Below are 20,407 nucleotides of genomic sequence, written 5' to 3' on the forward strand. Positions count from 1 at the left end.
GCTGCTGGCTGGTATAAGATGGTTTTCCCGATTCTGCATTTGAGTGGGGTCAGACCTCCCCAAGACCATGGAGCCCTGGTCTTGGACCTTTTAACTGGTAATTACTCTGTAGCCACAGCATGGACTCATCCATTAACCTGAGGCCAAAGTGCGCCCTGCTAATCAGCCGCCTCTGATTCCATCAAGCAGCTGGGCTGACTGCGGACCTTGATCACGGAGGGATGGACACAGTCAGACTGGCCAGCCCTCCTCCAAGCCTAAAGGGGAGAGAAAGTTTTATGATAGAGGGGCTGACATTTGGTAGCCTCTACAAAGAAAGCTGAGAGTCAAGGAAATTAAGAAATTTTCCAAGGTCAGACAGCTGATAAGTGGCAAAGATAAGACTCCAAGGTACATCTTTCTGGCTTCAAAAATCCCTGTGCCCTTTAAACCATCCCCAGTTATCAAACTTTCAGTCTGGCTGATTTCCTTGTAGTAGGGATGACAAAGCCACTGATATGTAGGTTGAGACTAATGTGAGATGCCCATCCCGGCCACATTTGCATTTGAAGAGAACCGTGATTAACCTGAAGAGGAGACTCAGTAATAGTGGAATTTCAGGCACGGTGGTAGATGACTGGGGAGCTCTATCAGCCAGAGGGACTCTTCAGGTCTCTCTGGGTCCCGACTTATAATAATCCCCATCCTCCCCCATTTAATCACGTTGGCTGTGAAAGAATAGCAAGGAAAGCTTGAGACCCCATGGATATTTTTGCCAAATTCCTTGGAGAATGAAAATAAGAGGCATGAATATCCTGGGAACAAGGGTAAGGGATGCCCATCTTGGAGCAAAATGGCCCAGTCTTGGGAAGAAGACTTCAGCCTTGAATAGAAGAAGAAACAGACGGTCTAGAGAGAGGCAGAGCACCTGGCGGCCAACATGAGATACGTCATGCTATTCCATTGCTCACAGCGAGATGGTGGCCAGAGAACCAAAGGTGGGTGAAAGGACAAATGCCAAGGACTCCAGACAGGTGATCCCAGCAGCTTGTCTATGACCAAGAGGATCTCTTACTTCCCCCCACAATTCCCCATATGTAATCCATACACCTGCCCGCTGGGTTCTCCACTCCAGGGTCTCCACAGTTGTCCATGCCATCGTCTTCTCTTGCCTAGACTAGCAAGAGAGCCTCCCAAATGGTCTCCCTGCTTCTGCTCCTGCCCCCTACTATCTGTTCTTGCTACAGCAGTGAAACTGAACCTAAAATAAAAGCAAAACTCCTTGCTAAGGTCTACACGGTTCATGCGCTCAAGCCACGGAAGGCTGCCCTGACTTCACCTTATCAAATGCCACTCGCCTTTCAGCCCTCGAATGCGCGGGCTCTCCCCACCAGGAATGACCTCCTCCACAGCCCCACCTCAGCTCTCTCCAGGACTCCACATCATGATGCCCCGTTGGAGACACCTCCTTCTATCACCCCGTCTGGCCAGCCCAGTCGCTCTATGTCACATCATCCTATTTTATTTACTGCTTTCATAGCACTCATCTCTGAAATTACCTTCTTCTTTCATCTGTAGATGATTTGTCTTCCCCATTAAAACGTTAGCACTCAGGAGGGTAGGGACCTTGTCTGATTTGTTCACTGCTGTGATTCCCAGCAGCTAGAACAGTACCTGGCACGTGGTAGGTGCTCAATAAATATTTTTTGAATGAATAGTGCTGAAGTTAGGGTCACAGGGTGGGTAAAGGATGGGGGCCCTCAAAGCACAGGGACTAGAGGCAGAGTGAGTAGTGGAATCTGGTTTGTTGTCTGAAATTTGGGATGTAGCTTTGACATTTAGGGTACAAGAGTATGGAAAATGACAAGACAACTAATTCTAAAGGGTCCCTCTTAATTAGCCCTTCTCTACCAGTCCCTGTTCAATAACCTCTATCTTCGAAAAATTCCTCATGTCCATCCAGTTGCTCCCCTTGTGTCCATCTAGATCGGCATCATCACCAACCCAAACCTCTCTGCAGTGTCTTCATGGACTCTCTTGCCTCCAGTGCCACCCACCTCTTCCAAGTAGCCCTCCATCATGCAGCCATGTCTGGCCTCCAGTTCTCATCAAGGTTGCTCTAAAACCTCTAGTGGCTCCCAGTTGCCTATGCGATGACTAGGTTCTTCAACTTCCTCCTGGGTCACTGACCTTTGTATGTTCTCCTCCCACTGGCTCTTACATCTTGAATTCAGGTCTCAAGTTAAATATCACCTCCTAGGGGCCACTTTTTCTGCTTCCCCTCTCATGACACTCAAAGTACACGATCATGTTAGCTCAAGTAATGTCCCCACCCCCTGAAGACTCTCCACCCCACAAGGACAAGTGCCAAGGCATTTTGCTCACCAGTGCATCTCCAGTTCTGTCAAAAAGGAGGCGTTCGATCTTAATTGAATGAATGAATGAATGAATTAACAAATGAAAGACTAAAACTCTAGAATCCCTTGTTGGATCTGTGGCCGGGAGCTCTGGCTCCTTAGCAGGAAGAAGGGTCTTTGTAGCTCCCCACAAACCACGCAGGACCTGCCCTGCCATGGCCCAGACACCTGGGTGGGCTCTGTCTGCCCTAGCTGCTACTCTGCCCATGCCCTGGGCCCCTCCTGACCATCCCCCCGTGATGTAACAGGGGGACCAGGCAGAGGCCACAGCTGCCCAGACCTGGCCAGTCTTTGCCTACTGCTCAAAAATTAAAATTACCCCCAAATTTTACAATTTACTTACTTTTCTCCTTTCTTTCTCTTTGAACCCCAACCTGTTTTTGAGACTTGGCAAGAAGTCTTAAAAGAAAATAAATCCTAGGGAAGTAGATTTAGACACTAGTGGTCACAAAGAGCAAATTGAAGTAGAAGACTGTAGTTAGAAAGTCAGCTTTGAATCCCAGCTATGTGTCTTCTTAGCTGTGTGACCTTGGATGAATCCGTTTACCTCTCTGAGGCTCAGTTTCACCACCTGTGAAAAGAGCTGATGATACCTTCCTTGTGAGATTTTTGTGAAAACCGAGATAAGCTAAGCAGAGCATGTGGCCACAGTAAGTGCCCAGTAGGTGATGGCTGTCACAGTGATTAGGTCACAAGCTTTGGGCTCACTCTGTGCTTCTAGCTGTGTGACCTTGGATAGGTAGCTTCCTCTCTCTGAGCTTTTCACACTCCCCTCATCTCCAGGGTCTCCACTAAGATGCTGCTCTTTGCAAACATGTCACAATGGGTCACCAAACTCCCTATTGGACTTTCCATAAACCCAATAGGACCCTGAGGGTAAGACTGCACAGCTAGATCACAGAATCCATCCACATCTCCTGCCACTTACCAATATGTCCTTCTGATGCCCACAGCATTGGCACATATTGGCGAGCTCAGGGAGGCAGAGCTCACTGCTCTGACTTCTCCTTTCTGTCTTAATTATAAATCCCATTAATTCCAGTCAGTAAACATTCACTGAGCACCTACTCTGTGCTCTGCGCTGTAGTGAGAACTCAGAGATGAACAGAACATGGTCCATCAGAAGCCCCAGAGCCCGGGGGAGGTAAAGCCTGGACTTTGCCCTCTTCTTCTGGGCTCCCTGAAGAGAGACTCAGCAGAAATCCAAAGGCATGCTCAAACATGGTAACTGAGATGAATCTAATAACGCCTCTTATTGATAAAGGCTAGTGGAAACCAACAAGGGCTCACGCGGTATTCTGGAGTCACCACTCGGCGGTCTGAAAGGGGAAAGGGAGAAGCAGTTACCAAAAGCCAGACACAATGGCTGGAACTTAGCAGGGGCCTCTAGGGAGGGACGAAAAGGAACGGAAGTTAGTTTGACCTCTCTCGCCTCCCACCCTTGGAGCTCCTACTGCTGCTTCCCCATTGGCCAAACCCAACAAGGATCCAAACTGTAAGCGAGCCATTGATGCAGTCCCTAAAGGCTGGCCTCCCAGGGCACAGAGCAGGGGGAGGAGCGCAGAGAGAGGGTCTGGAGAGACAAAGGAATATTATTATATATATATATTAACATTGTAAGTCAATCATACTTTTGAAAAACCTGTCACCAGCACTAACTCACAGTGCATCGTTGGGCGGATGCCTTTCTCTCTCTGAACCTCAGTTTCCCAATCTATAAATAAAAATAATTCCACCTACCTGCCTGCTAGGCGGAATTGAACATGACCCTGGGAAAGACAGGACCTTCCCCCTTTCCACCCAGAAAATTCCCTCCTATCAGCCCAAGTTGTTATTTCTAGGAATGCGTCCCGGGGTGGGGGTGGGGGGGTTCAAGCCTCAAAGTGCTATTGTTGAAACACCCTAAGAGTCTCTAAGGCACTATTGAAATTCTCTCCCTCTCCCCAACTCTCCCGGTAGCACTGCAGGATTACGGCAGTTCATATTCACCTGTCTCCAAAAGATTAAACCGTCCCCTGGAAAGGAGAAAAGCCCATTATGCTCATTGCCTCAGGAAACCGACTTTTCAGGAAAAAAAAAAGGGGGCGGGGTCAGGTTGATTTCTTCCCTGGCTTGGGAAGAAGCTGCCGTTTTTTATTGGGGGGGTGCAGGTGGCCGTTGTATCAGAAGAACTTTTCTCTTCAACATCAACCCACCCTCGAAGTGGGTTAGGGTGGGAATGTTGAGAAAACCAATAACAGCAATAATAATAACCGGCGCGTATTTACGTGACACATAATACTCTTGGCGCTATGTTGCCAAGCGCTAGATGCGAATGATCTGATTTGATTGTCATATCCCCATGTAGTAGCTCCTGTTAGTAACCTCATTTTATAGGTGAGGAAACTGAGGCACAAAACGGTTAAGTGACCTCCCTAAGATCAGACAACCAGCAAGAGGCAGAGCTGGGAGTGGACTCATCCGGGTCTCGCTCTAAAGCAACGTTTCTCAACCGGGAGTTATTTTGTCCCCAGGCAACATCTGACAACGTCTGGAAGCATTTTTGATTGTCACCAATGGGGAGAAGAGGTGCTAATGGCATCTAATGGTAGAGCCCAGGGATATTTCTCAACATTCTGCAATGCACAGGACAACCGCCGGCAACAAAGAATTACCCGGCTCCAAATGCCGGTGGTGCTGAGGTTGAGAAACCCTGTTCTAAAACCTCCCAATAACTACTACTGCAGCCATCCAAACACCACGGCCCCTCAGCTGGGGAAAAACCTCCCAATAACTACTACTGCAGCCATCCAAACACCACGGCCCCTCAGCTGGGGAAAAACCTCCCAATAACTACTACTGCAGCCATCCAAACACCACAGCCCCTCAGCTGGGGAAAAGCTCGGCAGAAGAATGGGGCCCAAGATCATGCAATGCCTTGTGGAAAATGTGGGTCTTTGGCCTAAGAACATTGGGAAGCCCCTGAAAAATTCTAAACAGGGAAAAGACCAATGAATTTGAATTGTAGGAAGATAACTCCAGCTGCTATATGGAGAATGGATTGGAAGGCGTGGCGGGGAGGTTGTTGAATAATCCAGACGATGGTGAACTGGATGGAACGGCAACAGGGGAGACAGAGACAGGTAGGAGGATACGGGTGTATTTAGAAGGGGGCAAACTCAATAAGACTTGTTGAGTTGGTGACCACCAGTCTCCTAGCCTAAGAGACACGCTGGACATAGGATCATTCCTTTTGATTTTCTAGGCCTTCTCTCTACCTTTCCATAACTATCTCTCTATCAGACAAGCAGCTGTGTGTTTCTGCAAAGTTGCTGAGAAGAGGTCGAAGCCCATCCTCAAGGCAGCCAGGTATGGTGGTGCAGGATGCCTGCAATAGGAATGGTGCCCCCTAGGGTTGAGCAGCTCACGTGGCAGCCTACACATTACAGGTTGTCACTCTCTGGCCTTGAGCTCTTGACTCTGGTTGACCGTTACCTAGGAAGGAGTGAGTCCCCAGCTTTGGGAACAAGATGACCAAAAGCAAGTTCAGTCCAAACAAGAGAAGACTCAAGTGAGCCTGGCAAGCTACTACCTTTAGCTCTTTACAAGGTTTCTTACAGGGAGGAGAGGAGGTCAGTGGGGCATTTGTGCAGGAGAAACATTAGAACCCATGAGTGGGAATGATGCAGAGGCATAGTTCAGCTTCAGAAAAAGAACTATATACAATGGAAGCTAGTTAAACCATGCAGATGGTCTTCCTTGCAAAGAAATCAGCTCCTCATTGCCCGGGGAATCTAAGCTCAACAACAACCTCCAGTTAGAAATTCAATGGAAGGATCCCAGCATTTGTCAGGTAGGATGGTAGACCAGACCTCTTCAAAGATACGTTCTACTTTGAGAGTATAGGATGCAAAGAAAGCATGGTGATATGTCCATGCTGGCCTTAGGAAGCCCGAATGATTTCTCCAACGGACTCTCAGAGTGTCTGCAGCACCAGCTGAGAGAAATTACACTGACACCCTGACCACATGACTTATTAAAAAAAAAAAACACTCCCTGGGGCTTCCCTGGTGGCGCAGTGGTTGAGAGTCCGCCTGCCGATGCAGGGGACGCGGGTTCGTGCCCCGGTCCGGGAGGATCCCACGTGCCATGGAGCGGCTGGGCCCGTGAGCCATGGCCGCTGAGCCTGCGCGTCCAGAGGCTGTGCTCCGCAACGGGAGAGGCCACGGCAGTGAGAGGCCCGCGTACCGAAAAAAAAAAAAAAAACACTCCCTGCAGGGCAAGGAAAACCTTCCACACTTTTTTTTGAAATGTATCAGCGATTTGCTTGCATCCGCTGACAAAAGTTCAATAAATGCTCCCTCTATATAAACGTGCTTCCTCTCTCTTCCCTCTAATGAACACTTTCTCGGCTCCCACCCACATAAACACCTCCACATTCTCTCCTTCCGTCTGGGTAGGAGCTGGGGAGAAAAGATCAGACATGATTCAGGAGATGGTAAAGACACAGGCACGCCCACACCTTGAGGTGAGTCATGAATGACTCTGATGATTCTAACACAGGTTCTCTTCCACCCAGAACTTTCTCCTTAGCACCAGACCCACAGAGCCAACTTCCTGTGGGGCATCCCTTCCAAAATGTTTCACAGGCATCTCAGATTCACCAGGTCATAAGCATAACTCATTATCTCCTCCCATTCCCACTCAAATGCACTCCTGTCCCAGAGTTCCAGGTTTCAGAGGATGTCACCCAAACCAGACACCTAATCCTTTGGGAGTATCTTTGACTCTTACATCTCCTTTACTCTGCATAATCATCTGCCTCTGTCTTCTTTTTGGGTTCTTCCAAAAGCAAACCCCAAGACAAGGATTTAAATGCAAGTAGTTTCTTTGGAAGGTGCAGGAAACCCAAGGTAAAGGAATGAGGAAGTGAGACAGGGAAGAAAAGGAAATCAACCATGGATGTGTTTATCAAGTCATCTGTATTGTGGGCAATTGGAGTTTAATTCCACATGGAAACTTGAGGAAATGTTGTAGAAACAAGCCTCAGAGTCACAACACCATTTGTTGGTAGAGGGCACTCCTGGGGGGTGTTAATTCCCTGGCACTTACATTCTGTCTTACCCACAGGAAGTTCCCCAGCTTCAGAGAAAGATTGCCGCCAAAAAGATACGGATACTACCATTGGAAGTAAGCCAGGAAGCGGTGGGGCTCAAGGGAGGAGGGCAAGGCTCTACAATATGAAATCCTATGGAGGCGACCATTTAATTACCATCCAATACTCTAGATCCTCTCCATTCCAGATTCCCTAATCTCTGTCCCAGTCACCATGTGGCTTTTTGCAATCATTACTGACTGGTCTCCCTGACTCCAGTCAGGCAGCCTACAATCTTCCTCCACACTGCAGTGTAAGTGAGGTTGAATGCATAATGGTTACAGTGCGGGCTCTGGTTTTAGACTTCTTATCCCACTTCTAGGTACATGATCTCAGGCAAAACACTTAACATCTCTTATCTGGTTATGGGTTTTGTGTGTTTTTTCAAGTGAAAATGGGCATAAAAATTGTACCTTCATCATAGGATTATTGCAAATTAAATGAGTTGATTTATGTAAAGTGCTTTAGAATGGCATCTGGCACACAGTGCGTGTCCAATATTAGTGACTAAGAATTCTATAACAAAAATTTGATCACGTCACTTCTTCAAAGTCTTCCCTCTGAGAACTAGACTCTGGAGAGATAAGCAGCGATAACTGCTGAAAGATTCATAACTTAGGGAACCCTAGTACTACTCTTGGAGAACCACTCCACCCAAGGACCCAAGTCCACAAAAGTATGACTGCTACAAGAGTTTGCTCATCATGAGTGTTGAAACCAAGAACCAAGGATATAGAAGATGCCTAGAGCTAAGTTCTCTCCAATCAAAGGAAGATTTGTGGTAGGAAAAATATAATTAAAGAAGGAGAGGGTTCCATGTCCTGGACAGCAGTCCTAGTGTTGCCAGTGGAACAGAGTCTTCAGAATCTAGCTGATATAGGATTAAAATCTGTCTCCACCCACCTACTCAACAGGGCAGGAACTACCATCCCTTCAGAGACAAGCTGAGCTTGCTCAGGGCTGCAGCTCCAACCCCTTAGTCCCCAGCCCCACTCTCCAGCAGGGTGGAAACCACGATTGCACCAGGGGAGAAGCTCCAGCCCACACAGGGCTCTGGCTCTAGCCCCTCCAGCTCCAGCCCTACCCCACCAAGGCAGCAGCCACCAGCATACCCCAGGAGAAGACACAGCCCATGCTCACTTTAGATCCAGCTCTGCCACCAAAGTCACTAGGCACACACAGACTGCACAGGGATGCTCCCACACAAGATATACCTTCAAGACAGGGATAGGTATCTGTTTCACCTAATTTCACTGAGAGAAACAGAAAAAGTCAAAGAAAATGAGATGACAGAGGAGTATGTTGGAAATGAAAGAACAAAAATATAAAGTAAAATCCAGATTAAAAAATCTCAGATAAAAAATCCCTAGTAAAATAGAGATAAGTAACATCAATTTATGATAAAAACTTTTCAGAAAGTGGGCACAGAGTGGGCATACCTCAACATAATAAAGACCATATATAACAAAGCCACAGCTCAAATTATATTCAGCAGTGAAAAGCTGAAAGCATTTCCTCTAGGATCAGGAACAAGACAAGGATGCCCACCCTTACCACTTTTATTCAACTTAGTTTTTGAAGTCCTAGCCACAGCAATCAGAGAGGATAAAAGAAAAAAAAGGAATCCAAATTGGGAAAGAAGAAGTAAAACTGTCACTGTTTGCAGATGACATGATGTTATATATAGAAAATCATAAAGACACTACCAGAAAACTACTAGAGCTCATCAATGAATTTAATAAAGTTGCTGGATGCAAGATTAATATACAGAAATCTGTTGCATTTATACACACTAATAATGAACTATCAGAAAGAGAAATCAAGATAATCTCATTTACAATCAAATCAAAAATAATAAAATTCCTAGGAATAAATTTAACCAAGGAAGTGGAAGACCTGTACTTTAAAAACAATAAAACATTGATGAGGAAAACTGAAGATGATACAAATAAATGGAGCAATATCCCATGCTCATGGACTAGAAAACTTAATACTGTTACCATGTCCATACTATCCAAAGCAATCTACCAATTTAATGCAATCCCTATCAAAATACTTACGACATTTTTCACAGAATTAGAACAAATAATTCTAAAATTTGTAGGGAAACAAAAAAACCCACAAATAGCCAAAGAAATCTGACAAAAAAGAACAAAGCTGGAGGTATCACCCTCTCTCACTTCAGAATATACTACTAACTACAGTAATCAAAACACTATGGTACTGGCACAAAAACAGACACATAGATTAATGGAACAAAATAGAGAGCCCAGAAATAAACCCACACACCAATGGTCAATCAATCTATGACAAAGGAGGCAAGACTATACAATAAGGAAAAGACAGTCTCTTCAATAAGTATTGTCAGGAAAACTGGACAGTTACACGTAAAAGAAGGAAATTAGAACATTCTCTAACACAATATACAAAAATAAACTCAAAATGGATTAAAGACCTAAATGTAAGATCTGAAACCATAAAAGTCCTCACAGAAAACATAGGCAGTATGCTCTTTGACATCGGTCTTAGCAATATTTTTGGATCTGTCTCCACAGGCAAAGGAAACAAAAACAAAAATAAACAAATGGGGCTTCCTGGTGGCGCAGTGGTTGAGAGTCCGCCTGCCGATGCAGGGGACACAGGTTCGTGCCCTGGTCTGGGAAGATCCCACATGCCGCGGGGTGGCTGGGCCCATGAGCCATGGCCGCTGAGGCTGCGCGTCCAGAGCCTGTGCTCCGCAACGGGAGAGGCCACAACAGTGAGAGGCTTGTGTACCGCAAAAAATAAATAAATAAAATTTTAAAAAAAAAGGGAACTAATCAAACTTAAAAGCTTTTGCACAATGAAGGAAACAGTCAACAAAATAAAAAGGCAATGTACTGAATGGGAGAAAATATTTGCAAATAATATGTCCAATAAGGGGGTAGTATCCAAATTGTAGAAAGAACTCATACAACTCAATATCAAAAAAAAAAAAAAAAAACGATTAAAAATGAGCAGAAGACCTGAATAGGTATTTTTCCAAAGAAGACATACAGGCAGTCAACAGGCACATGAAAAGATGTTCAACATCACTAATCACCAGAGAAATGCAAATCAAAACCACAATAAGATATCACCTCACACCTATCAGAATGGCTATCCTCAAAAAGACAACAAATGAGTGCTGGCAAGGACGTGGAGAAAAGGGAATCCTTGTGTACTGTTGGTGGGGATGTAAATTGGTACAATCAATTGGAGGTTCCTCAAAATATTAAAAATAGAACTATAATATGATCCAGGAATTACACTTCTGGATATTTATTCCAAAAAAATGATAACACTAATTCAAAAAGATACATGCACCCCAATGCTCATAACAGCATTATTCACAATAGCCAAGGCATGGAAGCAACCTAAGTGTTTATTAACAGATAAATGGACAAAGAAGATGTCACTCTCACACACACACACACACACACACACACACACACACACACACACACAATGGAATATTACCCAGCCATAAAAAAGGATGAAATTTTGCCATTTGCAACAACATGGGTGGACCTGGAGGGTATGATGTTTAGTGAAATAAGTCGGACAGAGAAAGACAAATACTGTATGTTTTCACTTATATGTGGAGTCTAAAAAGTAAAACAAATGAACAAATATAACAGTAGAAACAGACTCACAGATACAGAGAACAAACTAGTGGTTAGCCAAAGGGAGGGATTGGGTGGAGAGGCAAAATAGGTGAAGGGGATTAAGAGGTACAAACTGCTAGGTATAAAATAAATAAATTACAAGGATGTAATGTATAGCACAAGAAATATACACAATATTTTATAACTTTGTATGAAGTGTAATCTATAAAAATATCAAATTACTATGCTGTGTACCTAAAACTAATACAATATTGTAAGTAAGTCAACTATACTTCAATTTTTAAAAAATCTGTCTCCAGCACTAACTCACAGTGTGTGCTGGGGCGGACGCCTTTCCCTCTATGAACCTCAGTTTCCCAATCTATAAACAAAAATAATTCCACGTACCTTATAGAAATCTTGGGAGGATAAAATATTATCATGTATATAAAAAGTCCAGGCATACTGCAGGCTCTCAATAAAAGATAGATTCTGTCTTTGTCTCCATCCAAAACTGCTAGGTCTCCTAGTCCTGATCTCCCCATGAGTAAAATGGAAATACAATACTATTTTTGCGGTACGCGGGCCTCTCACTGTTGTGGCCTCTTCCATTGCGGAGCACAGGCTCTGGATGCGCAGGCTCAGCGGCCATGGCTCACGGGCCCAGCTGCTCCGCGGCATGTGGGATCTTCCCAGACCGGGGCACGAACCCGTGTCCCCTGCATCGGCAGGCGGACTCTCAACCACTGTGCCACCAGGGAAGCCCTATCTTGGATGTTTTTATGCCCTATCTCACATCCTCTCAACCCATCTTTTCACTCCAGTCATTGCATCTACCTGTGTTTGGTCAAAGCCTGACAACACCTCACATCTCTTGCACCATACCTCCCTCACGTCTCTTGCACCATACTTCCCTACACCCATGGCCTGCTGAGAACTTCCTTATGACCAACTAAACTCAGGCTTGGTTCACAGATACTTTGGTGCTATTCAAAATAAATGCTGTTGCACTACAGACCTACTCAGAGTGACCCTGAAGGACAGGAGTAAAGGGATTCCTCCCAGCAGGCAGGATTTTTAGCAGTATCCTTGGTTGTTCATGCTGTATGGAGGCATAAATGTACTGAGATATAAATACAGATAGATTCCTGGGCAATGACAAAGGGTTGATCAGGGGCCTGGAAAGAGCACAATCAGAGATTAGGGACAAGAAAGCTTGAGGAGGGGGGGAAAAGCATGTGAGTGAATCTACGGGTATGGAAACAAAATATACAAATCTTTGTGTTTCACATTATTGCACACAAAAGGTCATCCAAGCAGAAGAAACCCAGCAGCTAGACAGACAGGCTGACTCAACCAGTGAACGTCAGCTGGCATCCTTTCTTGGCCACCTGAGTGATATGCAATGGGTCAGTGCACAGAGCAGCAACACAGGCAGGATGGAGATTATACACAGGCTCAGGGACACGATCTTCTTCCCACCAAGGTTTATCTAGCTACGGCCACTGATGAATGCCTATACTAACAGCAGCAGAGACTGAAAGTGAACCCTCAAAATGGCACCATGACGACGCCAGCTAGCCACTTGTGGCAGATTAATTACATAGGACTCTTTTTATTGAAGACAGGCAATAATCATCCAAATGGGAATTGATATCCACACTAGCTATGGGTTTATCATCTCTGTCTGCATTGCCTCTGCCAGCACCACCCATCATAGATTTAAAGATCCTATACAGCATCGCGTTGGACCCATAAAAGGGCTGTGACAATGGGTGCATGACCTCGGACTTTTGAACACTTAAATGTTCTATTTAAGGCTCATTTAAGGAGCCCGAATCTGGGACAATGACCTGCAAAGTTGTGACACTGTCCTGAGGTATATGGTGCTGAGTCACTGATAGCTGGAATACATAGATCCTGGAATCAAGATTGAAAGTGGGGCTGGTCATGGTATTTGTGCTTCCCATTCCTGTCTCCTGATTCACATGGGCTGGAGAAGGAAACTTACTCTGAGAAAGAAAGAAATAACAATATTGGAATGTATAATTTACCCTGATACTCTTCTGATGTGGCAGAAAGAAGCATGTCTGGAACCCAGGGGACTCCCTGGAACATCTGATGTTTTCATGACACACGGTAACTGTAAATGGTATTGCAACAACCTTTCTCAGTGGATGAAAATAAAGCAACTAAGAGTTCTGACAATTCAGGAATAAGGTTTAAGGAATTCCAATAAGGAATAAGGAATAAAGTCACAAAGCAAACAACCTAGGTCTGCTGAAGCATCTTCCAAGGGTAAAGGAAATCTAGAACAGCTGCTAGAGGTAAGAGATGATAAAGAGAATTATGGCCTTAGGATCTGTTGCAGCAGGAGGGACTGTAATTTGATCGATTCATCTATACTGAGTGTTTCACAGAGATTTCAGCCAACGACTACCGTGTAGACAGTAGGGTAGGCTGGATTTAATGTTGGGCACAGCAGTGCAAGAGGGGGACTGTGTCAGACATCTTTTAATGACCTGTCTTACCTCCTCTTGGTGCCCTTTTTTGCCCCAGTTGTTGCTGTGGCAACCAACCGCAGCCAGGTATAGCCTGATAGAACTTCCTCTTAGCTATACTGTCTCTTGCTTTCTACCCTGGGTTTTCTCTGCCCCCATATGATGCCTTTGTAAGTCCACTTAGTCATTCTGGTGCATGTATATATTAGTCAGGGTTCTCCAGAGGAACAGAACAAATAGGATATGATAGATGATAGAATAGATAGATAAATAGATAGACAGACAGACAGACAGACAGACAGATAGATAGACAGATAGATAGACAGATAAAGAGGTTTGTTACAAGGAATTGGTTCAGGCAGTTATGAAAGCTGAGGAGCCACACGATCTGTCACCTGCAAGCTTCAGACTCAGGAAAGCCAGTAGTGTAATTCCACTCTGAGTCTGAAGGCCTGAGAACAAGAAGAACTGATACCAGCCAGGGTTCTCGGCCTTCCCCAGTCAATAGAAATTGACTAGAGGCCAGACAAGAAATCAGACAAGGCTTTATTGGGGCCCTTGCTGCAGCAGGGGGAAGCAAGAACAAGTAACAGTTTCCTTGCTCACTGGCTGTCTCCCAGAGGTGGAGCGAGCGGGTTCCTTATATAGGGGTGAGAGTAGAGTTGTGTCCAGGGGTCAGGCTGGAGGGGCGGCTTAGGTGGCCTGCACACCTCTTTGTGGTGTTGCGTGCAGGAGGCAGGCGCAGTACCCTGCTTTTGCTCCCAACCCCCTGCTTTTGCTTCTGGGTCTTCAGAAGTGGCAGTTGGGCTTTTTTAGTCTTTTTGTATCTTTTGTCCAGAATTTGTCCCAACTGCGCATGCATGCAGTTATTTTTAGTCCCATATAGTTTCTTTGTCTGCTGCATGCATGCAGTTATTTTTAGTCCCATATAGTTTCTTTGTATTTTGTTGCTCGAGGAGGCTGTGTCCAGGTGCAAGCACTGCAGCAAAGGGTCCCAGGTCCCAGCCTGTCTCAGAACCAATAGTGTAAGTCCCAATCCAGGAGCAGGAGATGACTAACGTCACAGCTCAAGCAGTCAGGCAGAGAGAGAGAATTCTCCGTTCCTCCACCTTTTGTTTCTCTTCTGGTCCTCAACGCATTGGGTGATGCCCACCAGCATTGGAGAGTGCCGTCTGCTTTATTTACTCCACTGATTCAAATACTAGTCTCTTCTGGAAACACCCTCATGGACACACCCAAATATCATGTTTAGCCAGATATCTGGTCATCTGTGACTCAGTCAGGTTAACACATAAATGAACCACCGCAATGCACAAATGCAGAAGTGTGAGGAAGTTAACAACCACCAAGGCATCCTTTGACCAAAAGGGGACAGAAATTGGAACATAAATATCCCCCATTCTGTATCTTGAGTAGGCAATTTTGAGTTTTCTTCTACATGGCTCCTCAGAGGGTCCTCAGCAGAACTGAGCCCTCGTTGCCCAAAGAGCTAACCAGATCCATCACACATACTTGGGTGGGCTTCCCTTATTTCACTTTTCCCTGGGATCATTTTCCAGAATAAACTACCTCGCTGTGATAACCTGAGCTCTATAAGCCTCAATTTCCTCTTCTGTAAAATGGGGGTAATGCCCGAGCTTGCCTTGAGCATTAAGTGTGAAGTGCTGAGCCTGGTGCCAAGAGACAGGGAGGGCTCAGGCAGGAACTGAGAGAGCTGAGGCAATAGACAAAGCAATGTTGGATGATTTCTTTAATAAACTATTCAAATGGCTCATTTTGATCTTCTTCCATTTCTTCTTCTGCTTCAGATCCAGTAAGCACCCTTCACACGAATATACCAGTCGGTGCATTTTTCTCCTTGGTGAGAACCAGGTGGACGTGGGGCTGCAAGGCTCTACTGACGGTCCGGGGGATGAAATTTCAATTATTCATCAGCTTTTTTTCCAAGGGAAGAACCCCTGAACAAAGATTCACTTGCAGATGTCACCCAGGGAAATCTGGAGTGGAGTGGAGTTCCCCCCAGACAGGGTCCAGCTGCGGCTCCTTTCTTTGAGGGTCATCAGGCTGAGCCTCTGAATTCTTTAGGAACAGAATTTTGTTTTTCATTGGTTCTGGTGTCTCTTTAACCAGAGCCTCAGATGCTACACTCACAAGGGGCTCATGAATAATGCATGGTGACCTGAAAAACTCCAGGCAGGTAAATTAAAGATGAGCATGAAAAACCTGGATTGCTCAGGCTGAATTCAGCTGTGACCCCAGCAGGCAGTTCTGCTACACATGATCCCACTCACGGGTATCCATGCTCCTCTGACCGGAAGGCAGGTCCCGCCTTCCCCAGGTTCCACAATACAGGGTCCTCCACATCGGCCTGCGAACCCCTGCAGGGTCCCAGTTCTGACCCTGGCCATCAGCTAGCTTCAAAACTTACCTCTCCAATGTGCCATTTCCTCTACAGCTTCTTAGGAAGATAAAATTAAGCCTGAAAACTAATTCATGCAATACGCAGAATGATGAATGAGGCCACACTTCCAAACCACAAATTTGTGACTCTTCCCAAAGGCTGGGCTTGGACAAAGGTGTCTGCAGATACCCTTGCGGTAAAAAGAAGGAGGAGCTGTTGATACTAACAACCCTCAAGAGCTTTAATCCCCAGAACCCCGACAGGATGGGGACACAGGAGAGACCTGGTCTTGATCTGATCTCCCTGCTATCATTGCCAAGGCCAAGGGCTCCCTCTCTCTGGTTTCAGTTACTCATTCCACAGATGGCAGAACTGAGGTCCAGAGTAGCAAAGCAACTCTCTCAGGATCACACAGCAAGTCATTAATAGAGTCAGCAAGAGAACCAAACCTCTTGTTTGCCAGTGCAGCCTCTTCCCCCGACTCTAGAATCCCCACCACCCCATTCCCAGATGATCCATCCCAGGAAAAGGAGGGGGACATATATTTGCAGGTGATTTAAAGCAGGGATGCTTTCAGGATGCCCTGCTCCCTCTGGGTAATTTATGGATGTGTGAACACGATGATAGGCTCATTGCTTACACTGTGTAATTCAAAAAATGCAGCTGCCCCAGAAAGATGGGTGAGAGGTATAAAAATATGTACATTTGACGGAGCATATATATATGTGTTTGTAAATACAGTCGGTTATTGCTCAGTGTTATTATATATCCATCATCTTTCTTTGGGTTCTTGGAAACATAAAAATCTTAAAGCACTAAAAACACAAAGAACGATAAGTCACCCAGAAAAGTATATCTTCTTGGGGATGATTTTATGTCGGGAACAGTTTTTGCCTTCAGAAAATAAAGTCCTTGCACTGCCAGGGAGAGAACAGGAAACAGAGGGTGGGGCTGGGAGATGGTCTCTGCAAGCCTCTGGGCAGAATATGTCCTTGAAGTGCCCGGTGGTCCGTGGATCAAGGGGAAAAGACAGTGGGCTTTCTTCAGCATTTGCAGCTCTGTGGTTTTGGGCAAGTCATGACTCTGAAGCCTGGTTCCTCATCTATAGACTAGGGACCAGAGTGCCCACTGGGACAGTAGGGCTCCACAAACATCAGTTCCCTCCCCCTCAAACCACTCCCTCCGAGCCAGCTTCAATTGTAGCTGCACAGATGACTTGGATGTATCAGCCCCTCTCTCTCTCCCTGAACTCCTTCGTCACAGTCCAAACATCCAAACCACGAAGTGGAACCATAAACTAAATTCCAAGCGGCCGATACAGTCAATGGCACCGACGTGATTTTTAAGTGAAATTAATGATTTTTCGAATATGGATTTCCTCTCCAGGTCCTTCCCTCCACATCCTCGGGGATTCATGTCTCTGCGAGCATTTGGTAATGCTGCCGAAGCCTGGGGTCTGTTATAAGTCAACGCTAAGGAGGCCTGGAGGGGGCATCAGGGTGGGAGGTGAGCAGCATGGGCCACATCTTCCGGAGACCTTTCACAGTAAGGATGGAGGTGTCAGAACGGGGGAGGTGAGAGCCTTGAGCCCCCGCCGCTCTCCCGCTGTGCCGGCGCTCAGACCCACAAAGCCACTCTAGCTGTCACTTTGCGCATCTAGAGATCGGGGGCTGGAATGGAAGCTGTTTAAGGCCCCTTTAGGACTTCACTTTCAACGTGAAGGTGGAATCATAAACATCTTTTTTTATTCACCTCTGAATCCCCAGCATGTGAAATACGAGAAAAGCATCGGATACGTAGTAGGGGTTCAATAAACATTTGTTTTATTAATTAATTTTGCTTGTGTTCTTCAGAAATTCCCTTAAGTAACCTCAAATGTAATACACTGATTGCACTCATGGCCTCAAGTAATGGCCTTCTTGTGTCCAGCCTCTACTGTTTGTTCCCACTTGGACCCTGGCATGGGCTATGTGACTTGTTTCTACCCATGGGAGAGTAACAGACTTATCCGGAGCAGAAGCTTTGAAAAAAGCACTTGCGCTTTTCCACCTCTCTCTCCCTCACCTGGACCCTGCCACCACCGTGACCTAGCTTCCGGAGGGTGGGAGCTGCACGTGGAGGAAAGAGGAGGCATCCCAGCCACCGCCGTGCCAGACCCGACCGTCCCCAGCTGACCCGCCAGCTGACCAGAGACACACCAGCAGGCTCAGTGCCATCAGCCAAGCGTGGCCTGGAGCAGCGGGACCTCCCAGCCGAGTTGAGACTCATGAGAAATAATAAATGGTTATATGTTATGCAACAAAAGCTAACTGATACAGTAGGTATTCAGTGATTTCCTCTAAAAGTTAGCATCCCTGGGGAAAGCTGAACAGCCAGGCCTCAGGGAGAGCAAAGGAGCCGCGACGGTGCTGGGTCCACGGTGGGCTTTGCACGTCAGCTACATGAACCCCTGGAGCTTTGCTCTCTTGCTCTGAGTTTGCAGTTCTTTGGCTGTTCTACATCGGCATGTGCCCCTATTCCCCTGCCACCCACCAATTCCCATACCCTCCATCTAGACACAGATTTCCTCTTCCTTCATTCCTTTAGCTTACACTGTGGCCACAGGAACCATCACCAACACCTCGGCCTCTCTCTCTACACCAGGGCCTTTCAGCCTTGGTCCCTGCTGCTAACTGTCTGGGGCTAGGTCACTGCCACGGCCATCCTACACTCCTGCACTCACAGCTCAGGAGGGATGACCAGCAATATTACACGTATATATGTGCGGATGCATATATACACAGATGTGTATATACATATCTACGTAAGTATTTACACACACATACACATATGTACATTTATATATATAGAGAGAGAGAGAGAGAAGATACTCAAGCCTCAGGACAGTAATTGGACTAAATAGCTTATACATGAAGGTTCCTCAAAAACTAATCAAAATAGAGTTGCCACAGGATCCAGCAATCCCACTCCTGGGCAGACATCTGGATAAAACTCTAATTTGAAAATATACTTGCACCCCTATATTCAAAGCAGCACTATTTACAATAGGCAAGACATGGAAACAACCTTAACGTCCGTGACAAATGAATGGATAAAGAAGATGTGGTGTATATATATATATATATACACACACACAATGGAATATTACTCAGCTGTAAAAAAAAAAGAGTGAAATAATGCATTTGCAGCTACATGGATGGACCTAGAGATTATCATACTAAGCGACAAGACAGACAAAGTGATAAGAAAGACAAATACCATATGATATCACTTACATGTGGAGTCTAAAATATGACACAAATGAACTTATCTACAAAACAGAAACAGGCTCACGGACATAGAGAACAGACTTGTGGTTGCCAGAGGGTAGGGAAGGGTTTGGATTGGGAGTTTGGGATTAGCAGATGCAAACTATGATATATAGAATGGATAAACCACAGGGTCCTACTGTATAGTACAGGGAACTATATTCAATATCCTGTAATAAACCATAATGGAAAAGAATGTGAAGAAGAATATATATATGTATAACTGAGTCACTTTGCTGTACAGCAGAGACTAATACAACACTGTAAATCAACTATACTTTGATTAAAAAGAAATCAATCAATAGCTTATACCAGCCTAAGATTCTTAAATTCTGTCCTCTGAGGGAAGCTCAAAGAGGAAGAGTAATTTTGTTAAGGTCATACTGAAAAATTCAAACTCAGCTGTTCTGATTCCTCATCTAAAGCTTTTTCTGATACATTATAGTACATTTTCTGATGGTCTGATTCCTGGGAAGAGTGGGCGAGGCTCCGGATGCAGCCACAGCATTTTTGCAAGAGACCCTCCATGACTCCTGTGTATTCCCTCTTGGACATGCCTGGTCCTCACAAGCAGTAATGAGCGCCAGCCAGTGTCCTATTATTCACTAGATCTTTCACACAGCTCCCAACATCAGGTCTGCTAGTGATAATAAACTCCATCCCGGCATATCAACAGCTCAGAAATTTTCTGCCACAATTTTCAGGACAAAATGAAAGATCTGGGCTTCCCTGGTGGCGCAGTGGTTGAGAGTCCGCCTGCCGATGCAGGCGACATGGGTTCGTGCCCCGGTCCGGGAAGATCCCACATGCCACGGAGCGGCTGGGCCCGTGAGCCATGGCCACTGAGCCTGCGTGTCCAGAGCCTGTGCTCCGCAACAGGAGAGGCCACACCGTGAGAGGCCCACGTACCGCAAAAAGTAAAAATAAAAAAAATTTAAAAATGAAAGATCTTGTGAGAATGAGAGCTCTGAGGCTGTTTGGAACAGACTGATTTCACGGAGTTTGTCAACAGGAGATGAAAAATGCAAATTACACAGAGAG

General features: G+C 45.7%; 1 long non-coding RNA gene across 1 annotated transcript in view; it reads right to left on the reverse strand.

The window, feature by feature from the left end:
- Positions 1 to 20,407, reverse strand: part of LOC307189385 — a 217,503-nt gene that overhangs the window by 35,338 nt on the left and 161,758 nt on the right. The gene's annotated exons all lie outside the window — the stretch shown is intronic.

This window comes from Stenella coeruleoalba (genome assembly GCF_951394435.1).
Source record: "Stenella coeruleoalba genome assembly, chromosome: 7".
Lineage (NCBI taxonomy): Eukaryota > Metazoa > Chordata > Mammalia > Artiodactyla > Delphinidae > Stenella > Stenella coeruleoalba.